General features: G+C 36.3%; 1 protein-coding gene across 1 annotated transcript in view; it reads right to left on the bottom strand.

The window, feature by feature from the left end:
* Positions 1-13,621, bottom strand: part of LOC118189558 (bone morphogenetic protein 1-like) — a 1,084,318-nt gene that overhangs the window by 406,078 nt on the left and 664,619 nt on the right. The gene's annotated exons all lie outside the window — the stretch shown is intronic.

The following is a 13,621-nucleotide window of genomic DNA, read 5'->3' as shown; positions in this document are numbered from 1 at the left end:
AGACTTTTAGCTTTGCAAATTTTGCTTTAATTCGATATGCTAGATTGTTCACTAATTCATTGCATTTATTTTTATAGTACAATGAGTCCATTTCCAAAATGGAAGATTGCGGGGGGTGGCACAACAGAAATATAAACTGAGAGTTTTAATTTAAAATACACCTCTTTGGATAATTAAATTTCTGATAGGACACTAAGACATCGAGCATTTTTGCAGTGGTACCCAATGGTTTCATCAAATACTTATGTTAATCATGCATAACAACGAAATAAATGCCCCCTTTTTTGTAGAATTTCATTATGGTATCAATTTCTTTTACGTCGTTTTAATAAGAACTGCTATTTTTAGTTTCAGTATTTTACTGAACCCTTCCATTTCTGACATAATACGTTCTGTTCATGAAATGTAATGCCGCGACGCGCATTAATCTTCAAAGCGAAGATAAAAATGAATCCTTTTCAAAGAAGCTATTGCGACAGTTATGCTTGCTGAAGCAAGCGAAAACGCCAATTGAATCTGTGGTCTTTCGCATTTGGTAAAAAAAAAAAAAAAAGAGAGAGAAGAAAGATGTTTTTCGATTACTTTCAGCTGATATCAAGAAACCTGATGTTCAAATTCTCTATTGTGGTTGTCTGTTCATCAGTGAAAAAATATAAAAGTGCAACAAAGATTTACGATTGATAAAATCATTGAGAAAACACAAGACTGCTTTTATTAAAGGATTATTCTTACTGTAATGTGTCGAAAATTTTATACTGAAAAATGTGAATGCAAACCAATTTCTCTTAAAATTCCCTTCGCAAAGGCATCCTTCCCTGTAAGCAAAGAATCCTCGCAAGATTTTCCATATTATTAGGTAATCTTTGTTACATAGGTAATCTTTTGTGGAATTATACGTAAAATTGTTGCATTTCTTTTGCATAATCTAACATGAAAATGTAAAGGGCGAATCTTGTCAGAAAAGCAAGAATACAGGGACAAGTCAATTTAACATTGAGCAAATGGCGGTCTCGCTAATTCGGCTAAATATCTGCCAAACCTGGAGACTATTTGGCGACATTTTGGCGACGGCCATCTATCTATAATATGTATTGTAATCTATCTATAATATGTATTGTAAATGAATAATTGTAGATGAATTGTAAATGAATTGTAAATGAATAATATTGGCCATCTATCTATAATATGTATTGTAAATGAATAATTATATTACTCTAAAAAGCGGCACCTTCAAGGGCCTAACCTGCTCTCTTACATCCCTATTAACACCAAAATAAATCTCGATCTGGTGGAACATTGTGCAAAAGCGAAAACTGAAGCTGTTATCATGGCGAAAGGTACTCGAACAACTGAGTCCTTTTGGGGGACTGATTTGGTAAAAATTGACACAGATGATTCATCAGATGAGACTACCCAACAGGGTGGAGCCGGTATTCACATCACTCTACCAAATGGGACAACTATACTCCAAAGCCACGGAGCGGGTGACATCGCTTCCAACCTCACATGTGAATTAAGAGCAATCCAAGAGGCCCTGAAAATTTACATTGACTTGCATGATTATGATAAAGCCAGAGGACTTGTAATATACTGTGATTCTAAAGCTGCCCTAGAGGCAATACTGCAAGCACATTCAAGACTCACTAAGAATGTACACCAACACCTAGAAACAATCAACCAGATGGGAAAGACATGACTATGCAATGGATACCTGCACATGTTGGAATCGATGGGAACTAGGCAGCTATTGAACTGGCCAAAAAGGCAAGAAATCTCAATAACTCAATCCCCGTCACTCTTGAAGATGCTAATGTCATTGCCAGTAATAGACTCAAAAGAAATCTATCAAGAAAGACCATCACATATGTGAGATTAATGCAAACAGAGAAATTACAAAGACCATTACTAGATCCAGAACCTGCCATTTTAGAGGAATGGAAATTAATGAAAATGGTACCAGATCATACAGAACCTGTAGAAACTGCCTGCCTCGAAACGGAGCTTTCTCCAAAACACATCGTCACCTGTCCGGCAATACTTGCAGCTTTACATTGACTTACGTGATTATAATAAAGCCAGAGGACTTGTAATTTACTGTGACTTTAACGCTGCCCTAGAAGCAATTCTGCAAGCACATTCAAGACTCACTAAGAATGTATACCAACACCTAGAACAATCAACCAGATGGGAAAAACATGACTATGCAATGGATACCTGCACATGTCGGAATCGATGGGAACTAGGCAATTGTTGAACGTGCCAAAAAGGCAAGTTAATAACTCAATCCCTGTCACTCTTGAAGATGCTAATGCCATTGCCAGTAATAGATTCAAAAGAAATCTATTAAGAAAGAGCATCACATATTTGAGATTAATGCAAACAGAGAAATTACAAAGACCATTACTAGACCCAGAACCTACCATTTTAGAGGAATGTAAATTAATGAAGATGGTACCAGATCATACAGAACCTGTAGAAACTGCCTGCCTCGAAACCCAAAACACATCGTCACCTATCCGGAAATACTTGCAGCTTTACAGAGCTTGGGAAAATTTCTTTTCCAGAGAGAGCTGTATAGTGAAAAGACTGTGAAAGTGGCAAAAGCTGTGGTTTGCACACATGGATCCATTTGACTTCTCAAAGGACACGACACCAATCAACCAACCAATTGAATAATTGTAATTTATTTCACGTGTCACTGTATGCGCCTCTCATATGCCTTCCAGTAATGTTGAGAAGCAGTACTAGGATTAGGATCAGGATTAGGAACGGGGGACATGGGCACCATCCCTTATAAGCAGTTGTAAAATGTATATGTGTATTGCAGTAACAGTGTTCTAAACGTAATAGTGTTTTAAATGTTAAGCATGTATTGTCAAGTGTAGTAATACATTAAGCAAATAATGTCAATGCAGTTGTAATATGAATTACAAAATGTATCTCTAGATATAGGTGGACGTGGCGCTATACCAATTAACCTCAATGGTAGAGTCATGGTGCCCACGCCCACCGTCGCATATCGCATACCGTTATGGTTAATTGGTTTAGCGCCACGTCCTCCAACATCCAGAGTAAGGCCAGAAGAGGCCATACGTGAGACTCGCACCACACGCCCAGACCCAGGACCCTATTCATCCGGGTAGCAGTCCAGCCGACCAAAGTGCCCCCGAGGAATACTCCAAGCCAAAATGATTGATCAATGATGATTTATTTATGTGAAAAATTTGTGCCAATGGGTCGAATTATTAAACTCACCGGTCCGCGAGAACGTAGCGAAATATTTTACCTGTCCTTACTACAGTAAATAAAACCTTGTCCTTACTACAGTAAGTAAATCCAGCTGAGAAACACAGCTATAGGCTACTATTCACGTAAAATATGCTTCCAGAATCTTACAAACCTGATTTAGAATTATGGCTTCTTATAAAATGTAAGATTATTCTAAACTTGGAGACAAAAATCTATTATAATAGATTTAATATACTAGATTAAAACAAACGTTATTGCTTTTGTTTAAGAAATTACGTTAAACGTTTTTATAAACGTGTAATATATTCTCTGAAATAATTTTCAGTAAATATATTTGATAATAACTAGATGAAACGCAAAACTTGCACCTGTAGCGATTTAAAATTTAAATTGTAGCAACTTAAATGTATACGGTCAATGATGTTTCACAAATTAATTTTCATGATGTCAGCGATTTTTTAAGCATTTATTCATGATACGTTTATAAAAAAAAATGAGTGTGTACTAAATGACCAGTCGTTTCAGTATTATAAGAGTATTCTAAAAATAATTGAATTTTTATTTTTTCACAATATTTGCTGTTCAAAAGTTAGAAAAATTGTTTTGGGGGAAACAAATGTGAAAAACATGCTAAAATTTTCATAAAAATAAGAGCCCTATATGAAATATGGACCAAAAATAAATATCAGATCGTAATGATGTGGAACAATCCAACACACGATCATCTCTCCGTATATTGACTCTTTACAAAGTATGTTATCCGTAGCCATTTTCTAGTTCCGGATAATTCCCCTTTTAACATAAGTCTGTCATAACCTTGGTCTTGATTAATTGAGCCAGTCATGATGTAACCAAGCCACTCATCACAACGTTTTGATATGACACAGAGACCAATGATGATCACAGACATCGTAGAGCTACAAAGAAATACTGCAATGTCATATTCTGCTGATATCACTAGCTATTAATCGTTAACTCTTTCTGTCTCCCATTTGATCCAAATGACATCTGGATTGAATGCATGATATAATATTTTTCTACTCCTAATTATGGGATAGGATTATTAATTTTGGCTAATCTTTGGAATATGGTAACAGATACCTAGGACTTTGGGAATAATGTGAGAAGTACTCAGTTCCGATTACGCATTATTTTGTGTGAGGGAAATGAGAGATCATGAGATATGTCATGTGACATTAATGGACGAATTACAGTTCTTTAATCGGAAAAGGGGGTAAATTTGGAAAAATATCTGCAGTACTATAGTATTTTGTATTAAGCTTCATTGTGTGTTGTGTGAAAGAGTGTTGATTAATTTTTGGATCGCATAGCGCTATCTAAAGTGAATTCTAAATTTTTAATGCGTTTATCTGATAATTCAAAAGAATTGGTTGAATGGTGTATGAGTGTAGGGTTAATTGCGGATAAGTATGAATGTCCAACATGTGGGAATGAAATGATATTGTGTGAAAACAAGGATATTACAGATAAGTTTGAATGGCGGTGCAGGGAATCTGGTGAAAATGGACATTTTGTGATCCGCCATGCACTCAAGATTCTGTAGCAGATTAGGTAAGTTAGTATTTTTAATCACTTGAGGATATTATTTTTATGCATTGTTCTAAATGTAAGGAGTAAATAAATTAATATGGTATTTATTGGAAAATTGTTATTAGGAATGATTTAGTTTAAAGTAATTAGGATTGTAAGCTAATTTTTTATTAATTTAATGTATGCGCTTATTTATATTTTAAGTAGTGTTTTTTAATTTAATTATATTTTAATTTAATGATCGTGATTTTGTGAGTTATATGTTTGTAGTATTTTGGAATGCGTTTGAGTAGAAGTAAATGCGCATGGAAAGAATTTAAATATTTGACACTAAGTATTTGGAACCATTTTTAATGTTTGCGTTATAAATTGGCAGGTGAGGTTTATAATAGATAATTTAGAGGGAAATATTTTTGGGTATTTTATTTATTTTATACGTACAAATGGTCATCCTTGGAAAGGGTATATACTTTTTCGTGATCAGATAATTTCATATATGTCCTTTTTACCGAATTTAAATTTAAATTTTTGTGCAATTCTGGGATGTTTTTTTTGAGTAAAAATAAGTCGACGTGTACATGGTTACTGTGTATGTGCAAATCTGAAAAACACGGCAAGGAGTTTGCGATTCTGCACTTTTTCCCAATTTTGCAGTTAATATTAGTCATGATTAAGCAGTTTTGTTCCATGAAATTTCTAGCATAAGTGTAATTCGGCTAGCAGATTGTTGGAAAAAGTGTTGAGTAAATAAAAAGAAAAGAAACATGTCTTTACTTCGTGAAGACAAAATGGCGGCGGGGAAAAAAAAATAGAGGGTTGCTGTAGCAGAGTTGGTGGCCATATTTTCGCCAAAAATCGCCAAGTTACCATAATCCAAAGATTAACCTTAATTTTATTTAAATGTTCCAGTTTTCCAGCATTTTGAATTTTTTAACATTTCATTTTCCATATTTACAGAAAGCTCTTCAAAAGGAAAAAGACATTCCTGTTGATAAAAAGATGCTTGAAAAACATTTTACTGTTACAGGTTTAAGGACGTTTGACTGGAATTCCTTCATAAATAGATTTTAGGCTTGAGTTTCGTTATAAAGTAAGTATAATGGCATAGGTCATTAAGTAGTTCTAGTTTCAAGTAGGTACTGAGATCTCTCTCAGAACTGTTACTTGCTTCATATACTTTTTAAATTTCATCTTAAGTGTGAAGTAAGAAATCCAGTTAATGATAAAATTAAATATTTGAAAACTAGCGAAGCCGAGATAGTGGTTAGTGATCCTCACTGCCATACCGAAGGGTCAGGGTTCGATCCCGGAGAGAAAAGTGAAATTGTAACAAAATTCAAGAACGTGAAGAATTATGGGTACTTACGTATTATCGCAACCAGGTTGGCGCGATTTGTAAGTTTGAGTAAAAAAGTATGAATAGAAAGAAAATGTACATTTATTAATTACAGATAACTTTTAATACAGTTTTTTATATTACTTTGTTTTACAATATAAACACATTTTTGACACAAATTTGTCTCCTGTATATTAAATCTCTTCAGATAGTCCGGGAATCTGCCGTGCCCAGTAAAGAACTGATTCTCTATTATTTATGTCTATTATATAATATTACTATGAATCAACATCTTTTTCTTAATTTTCAAAAAACGTAGATGATCCTTTGTTCTTTTCTAACTTAGACCACAATGCTCTACATTCGTTTAGACAATTCTCCAGGATTAATTTGCACGCCTTCTCGATCCTGGGATCTCAATATAATCTACATGCTCAAAGAGTGCGGCCTCCCTAGCCAGCACATCTGCTCTCTCGCTTCCAGTGGGCTAAATATGGGCTTTAAAACAGTGAAAATAGATCTTTACCTGTTTAGAAATTTCTTTAAACAAATTCTTAATATTAAAAACAATATAATTAGTGGAGACAGCACGACAGAAAATCTGCAGAAGAGATAAACAATCACTATAGACATTAACACCAGAAAACTGTGGGACATTAGCATGTATATACTTCAGGGCTTTTTCCAATGCGCAGCTCTCTGCTTGAAACACCGAGTTGTAAGAATTTAGTCTATATTGTTCGTAACAGATCTCAACACCTTAAAAATAGACAACGAAGTCAACGCCAGATTTTCCTTCAATCTGCGAACCATCGGTGTATATATCATACATGTTAACAATTGGCAATTCTCTATCGAAAGTAAAGATAACATTTCCTGAGGGATGTGTAAGTAACTTATCGAATTTTTCATACGTGTTCCTGGTGACAAGTCATTTCCATATAATTCAAAGTACAGTCTGCTGTCTCTTAACAAAAATTTATCGTAATATGTCTTATAAAGTAATGAGAGAGGTGGAGTGCTAGCCAGGACACAGAGCACATCAGTAGAAACCGCCCTGTAGCTACGTGTTATAGCCAGACAACAGCTCCTTTGTATGGTATTAAGTTTTATACGTAATCGACATAGTTCCCCTGCCCTGGAACCCCAAGAACCTATGTCATACATGATAGATGGCACTATAACATTCTTATATATTTCATAAATAATTTTACCCTTAAAATTCAGGGTATGAGCAGTAAAGGAGCGTCTGTAGAACAATAAGATGTCGTTAGTCCTATTATTCTATGGTCAGCAAAAGTCAACCTAGAATCAAGTATAACACCCAAATATGTCATGGGATTGGCAAATTGTATTCTCGCACCATTATATCTAAATTCCGGGCATCTACATTTCTTTCCGCCATTAGGGAAGAACATGGCATTAGTTTTTCCAAGCAACACTCAAGTCCTTCAACTGTCTTCCATTTATCAAGTTCAGGGGTAATAAGCAAAAACAATCTCCTCTCACCCTTCTCCAAAGAATCTTCTCTCATGAGAACAAGGATATCATCCGCATAAGCCACAATTTGTACGTCTTCGGGAAACTCCTCCTTTAACAATTTATTTATAATTAGGTTCAAAAATAGGGGTGCACTACAAGAACCCTGTGGACATTTTTTAAAAATCTTTTCGACTGCATCATCTCTTTCTTCAAAGTTTATCCCATTAAAAACAAAACTTCTGTTCTCAAAATAAGACATATAACAAGCAGTTATATTATGCGGTATTTTCAGATCGAGTAACGTTTCTAGCAGAGAAAACCAGCTAATCGAGGAAAAGGCCGATTACACGTCCAGTGACAAAGCAACAACGTGTTCATTAAGTTTATTTTTCACAATATAATCAGTTACTTCAAATAATGCAGTGTCAGTGCTGTGACCAGTGAGAAACCCATGTTGTCTTCCGCTTAAGCTGTTGTCTCTTGAAACTCAATATAAAATTCTGTTAGCTAAAATTTTGTCAAGAACTTTGCCCATGAAATTCAGTAGAACTATGGGACACTTTTTGCCATTGGGTTTTGGTATTAACATATGTCGCCCCCTCTTCCAAACACTCGGAAAAACATGATATTTAAAACATTTATTATATAAAAGATGAAAAAACTCAGGATAAAAGCTATAAAACGGTTAATCTTTGGATTATGGTAACTTGGCGATTTTTCACGAAAGTCTGGAGACCAACCCTGCTACAGCAACCTGCTAGTTTGTTTATGGACGCCATTTTGTTTTCACAAAGAAAAGGCATTTTTTTTTTTTTTTTTTTTTTTTTTTTTTGCGAAATTGGGAAAAAGTGCAGAATCGCCCACTGCTTGCCGCGTTTTTAAGAATTGCACATACATGGTATCATCCATGTACACGTCGACCTATTTTCACTTAAAAAACATCCCAGAATTGCACAAAAATTGCATTGCGCACACTCTTGACTTTACCCACGTACACTGCTAAAATCCTAGCTAGTAACCTTTATCGCCTTACCAAAATGTCGCCAAACTCCCTGTTACCATATTCCAAAGATTAGCCCTATAGAACAGCTATAAAAAAACTGCTTGTACTCCATCTGGGCCAGGAGCACTTCTGCCGTCCCTGAACTGCCCACTCAATCTCCTCCTGTGATAGTTCTGGGTCAAGTTTGTCGTTTTCTCGCAATCTATTTCGAATATTATCAAAAAGTTCCCAGATCAAAAGTATTAACTATAAATCTTCTGTTAAGTTCCGTCTTATTGACACTATTGGTATTTTCAGAAACGACGATCATATTTCCACTCTTAAACTTGCCCGAGGCAATTCTCATAAATCTATCGTAATAGACCTTATTTTCCATGGAAATCGTATTAGTAGCCTCGTATTTGGCTTTGCGTAGCACCCGCTTATATATTGCCAATTCGATTTTGTAATACGTTTTTCTTCGTGCTCTTTCTTCCGTCGTGATGCCAGGGACCTGGGACCTCTTCCTTAAAGCGCGTATGCGCCTGGATAACTTTCTCAGATTCTCATTCCACCAGGTGATAACAATTTTGCCTCTGGTCTTGGATCGCAATTTCATATAGATTTGAACTCTTAGGTCTTCAACAAAACTGTCGACAAACTCATCCACCTCATTAGCCGAACGGGACATCAATAGGTTTTCGTAAAAACCAAGCATTCTATGCTTCTAGCCATGACAGAACTTCTCTATTCTTAAAACATTTCTCGTAATTCCCAAATGACTGGATCTCTCAATACTTTTATTTATATTCAGAATCAGAAATTTATGATTACTCAGCGATTCTTCCACCGAGATCTCTACATCACTAGGATGACAATTTAGGTCCGTCGTGACTAACACCAAGTCAGTTCATCCAACTCCTACGGCTGACGAATACGTTGGCTGAGAACCATTTGTATTCAGTAGATTAAGTCTACGTGCAATAATAAAATCAAATACCAAGGTCCCCTGGGATCCAAGCTTGGAACCCCCATGAGGCATGCCTTGCGTTAAAGTCACCAAAAACAGCTAAACTATCGTACTTAAGGCACAGTTCTTTCAAACGAGAAAGACAGACCGAGATATCCTCGGCAGGAGAAAAGTAACACGACATGATACCAGTTTTCCGCCCTCCTTAAATTGAAATACATGTAATCTCATCTGATTGAAAATCATAGGCACATTCAATGTCCTTATTAAGAATGATAATGGCTGTATGCCCACCAGGCTGCATAGCCACACACCACGTACGTTGGCAAAAAGCCAGATTGCTATTTATTAAATAGAGTTCTTGTACGCATATAACATCAGGGGGTAAACCCCAAGATATTCTCTAAGACTGGGAGCTGGGTGGCGGCTATCGAGCAGTGATTAGCGTTCAAACTAACAATTTTCATGTTACAATTTTCAAAACATACAAAAAAAAATAATAAAATCGATAAAAATGATGTTTAAAAACATATATACAAATATTGCAACCCGAATCCGAAAAAGGTTAATCTTTGGAATATGTAACAGGTGGTTTGGCGACATTTTGGTAAGGCGATAAAGGTTACTAGCTAGGACTTTAGCAGTGTACATGGATAAAGTCAAGAGTGTGCGCAATGCCATTTTTGTGCAATTCTGGGGTGTTTTTTTTAAGTGAAAACAGGTCGACGTGTACATGGATGATACCGCAGTTCTTAAAAACGTGGCAAGCAGTGGGCGATTCTGAACTTTCTACCAATTTCGCACCTAATCTTCGTCATGATTAAGCATTTCTGTTCCATAAAAGTTCTAGCATAAGCGTAATTTGGCTAGCAGATTGTTGGAAAAAATGTTGAGTAAAAAAAAGAACATGCCTTTACTTCGTGAAAACAAAATGGTGTCCAAAACAAAACTAGCAGGATGCTGTAGCAGGGTTTGTCGCCAAATTTTTGCCAAAAAATCGCCAAGTTACCATAAGCCAAAGATTAATCCCGAAAAATTATATTTGCATATTAACATCAATATCCAGATGTTCTCGTATAAATCCCACTTCACTTGCAAGAAACGGACAGTCTCTATCATTTGCCCTATGGGTCACATTATATTTAGTCTTATATTTTTTATTCGAAAAATCACAGTTGATGCACTTATTTACCTCCCCTGTGCATTCCCTCTTTAAGTGTCCACCTAAGCATTGAGCTCAACATAACTCTGACTTTCAGTGTCTCTTAGTATGACCGAACGACCAACAATTGGTACACTGCCGAGGTCTTAAAAATATCTTCGCGCTGTACGACTTAAAGGCAATCAGTAGTCTTCGATTCTGTAAAATTTCTTTTTGACATTTCGAATCGACAGCAAATATTCTGTGAGACCCGCCCTTTTTGGTAGCTATATCGAATAAATGCCTTGCGCACTTTTTATCACAGTCACAGTTTTTGTAAAGAGCCATAGCCAAAGTCGCGTTGTTCAGATCTTTATCTACGTTATAAATGATTATATTCGGGCGGATAAAACGCTTTCTTCTCATAAAAATCTCAGTCCCAAGATTCTTTTCCTGTATAGCCTCTTCAAGCTTCGAGACTTCCTTCTTATTGGCCAGTTTAAGTCTGAGTTCCCCATTATCTAGTCTTCTCGACTTGTGAATGGGAATACCCAACTCCATGGAGTTAATCTCTCCAACAGTCTCATCGTATACTTCAATATCCGGCGCCATAGGTTTGAGAGTAAGCTCGTCAGATACCCTCATTTTCGCTACCTCTTGATGTTCATCTTTTTTAGTCAAAGCCTTCAATCATTATGTCTCTGAGGTCACTGACCTCATTCTTAATATCTCTAATCCCATAGTTTGCATTGGCCCCTAGCTTAATTTCCAGCATTTGTAGCCTCTGAGTTGTGGCTAATTCTAAAATCCTGTCCAAGCCACACGTGATCTTACGCGGAAGTGCAGCTCCAATCTTTCTCTGAGCCTTAATTTTATCAACAATCTTATACAACTCCCTCACCACTTCGTTAATACTGTTGGTTTCTCTTAAAATCTTATCAAATACATCCTCTTCTTTTTATCTGATCCTGCCATTTATTTTATCATCTTCTCGGCAATAGGGTTCCAATCCAAGAATAAATCTTAAAATAAAAAAAATCAAGAATTGCCAATTAGGCTATAAAATCACAATCTTCAAAGCCCAAGATAATTTTTAAAATAAAAACAAAGGCTCTAGCTCTGAAATTGACAAAAATAGCCAACACACTAGAAGATTACAAATCCGGTGCACCAATTTTGGTCTGATTGTGGCCCTACGGGCCAAAAGACTTTAACATTCGTTGCACCAATCAACTTTCGTCAGCTCGATCAAAAACAAACAGCATCCATTAGGCTTAGTGTTGTATGGAAATTATAAAAATCAATTTGTAAGAAATACTATGTATATAAAAACAGTACCTAGTAATTTATGCCCCGGAACACAGGATATATCATATATTTAAGAATCAAGTCAATAAAAAATCTTTAAAACGCTTTTCTAATGTTGACCATGCAAATCAGCTTACTTTGACATGAAGTTCAATTCACAATAAATACAATGTATAAACCAAAATTATTTGCTTATTTATGTACCGGAACACAAAATAAATCATATATTCAAGAATCAATTAGGTAAAATACCTTTAAATATCTTAAAAAGTCAAAATACTAATGCTGAACATGCAAATCAGCTCAATTTGACATGAATTTCAATTTACAGTACGTACGGTGTAAATAACAAAAATATCAAATTATCTATGCACCGAAACACTAAATATAACACATATACAAGAATCAAGGCTGTAAAGTATCTCTAAATCGCCTTAAAAGCCAGATTAATCACGCTGAATATGTAAATCAGCTTACTTTAACATGCATTTAATCCACAGAAAAACGATGTACAAGGTCGAAATACTCAGTTATTTAAGCACCGGAACGCAAAATAGATTCAAAAATACAAGAATCAAACTTGTAGGTACTTAAAGCACTTTAAAAGCCAAAATACTCACATCGCATATGCACGTCAGCTTACCTTGACATGAAATTCTTGAAATCCTCGTAACTTCAAAAATACTGCATGCAACACGAAGATAAGCACACATACTTAAGCCGGAACTGTTGTAGATTATAAATATCACATTTGCACAAGATAAAAACGAAGATTCACCAAAAAAAATAACTTTATTACGGATCCAAGAACACACCAACCAACATGGACGCGAGCATGCGCAGCCCCAGCAATATGCCTATATGGTACTCAACGATCTCGCCAACGACAGGCTCATTAGAGTCCTCGCTACAATGGATGTCGTTGGCCTTGTAGTGACTATTGTCAAACAACACTGACCTACTGAGCAACTTCCGACCTAAGTTAGCCTAAAGGCAACTGGTAATAAAATTAATTACTGCATTCAAATTAACGGGGAATTATTTCTTGTATTACATATAAAATTATTGTAAATCGCCGCCCAGACGGTAAAGTAAGGGGTGCCTGATAGTGATACCGAAGGACCCGGATTCAAATCTCGAAGAAGGCATAGATGTAAAATTGTCTGTCCCTTCATTGGAAGTAACGGTGACCGCCTATTAGGTGCCTCCACAATGAAATGGCCACCATTCCTGGCCTTAGGTGTGGTCAATGCCGTTATGAGCAAGTGCCTGCCACTGGAAAAGAAAATATTGTAAAATGCAGATAACAGGCCCGGTGGTTCAGTGGCTAGAGCATCGCGCAGCAGAACCACAGGTCCGGAATTTGATCTCCGGGCTGGGCAAGGTCGGCTCAGCCTTTCATACCTTGATTTCCAACTCTTGGGTCGATAGACTTAGTACCAAGTTTGCTTGGGGAGTAAACACTGGAGGTCCTGCAACAAGCTGACCAATTGTTCAGGGCTATATGTTCACGTACCCAAGGCCCACGGTCAAGAAAGCAGATTTCGGGGTACTGCTGGACTTGGCCCACTAGGGCTGTTGCGCCAGTGAGTTTAGTTTAAA

Source organism: Stegodyphus dumicola, chromosome 7 (genome assembly GCF_044657685.1).
Source record: "Stegodyphus dumicola isolate Sdum_Otavi_A_Nest chromosome 7, ASM4465768v1".
Taxonomy (NCBI): domain Eukaryota; kingdom Metazoa; phylum Arthropoda; class Arachnida; order Araneae; family Eresidae; genus Stegodyphus; species Stegodyphus dumicola.
Note: the sequence above shows the minus strand (reverse complement) of the source record. Positions and strands in the feature narration are given on the sequence as shown.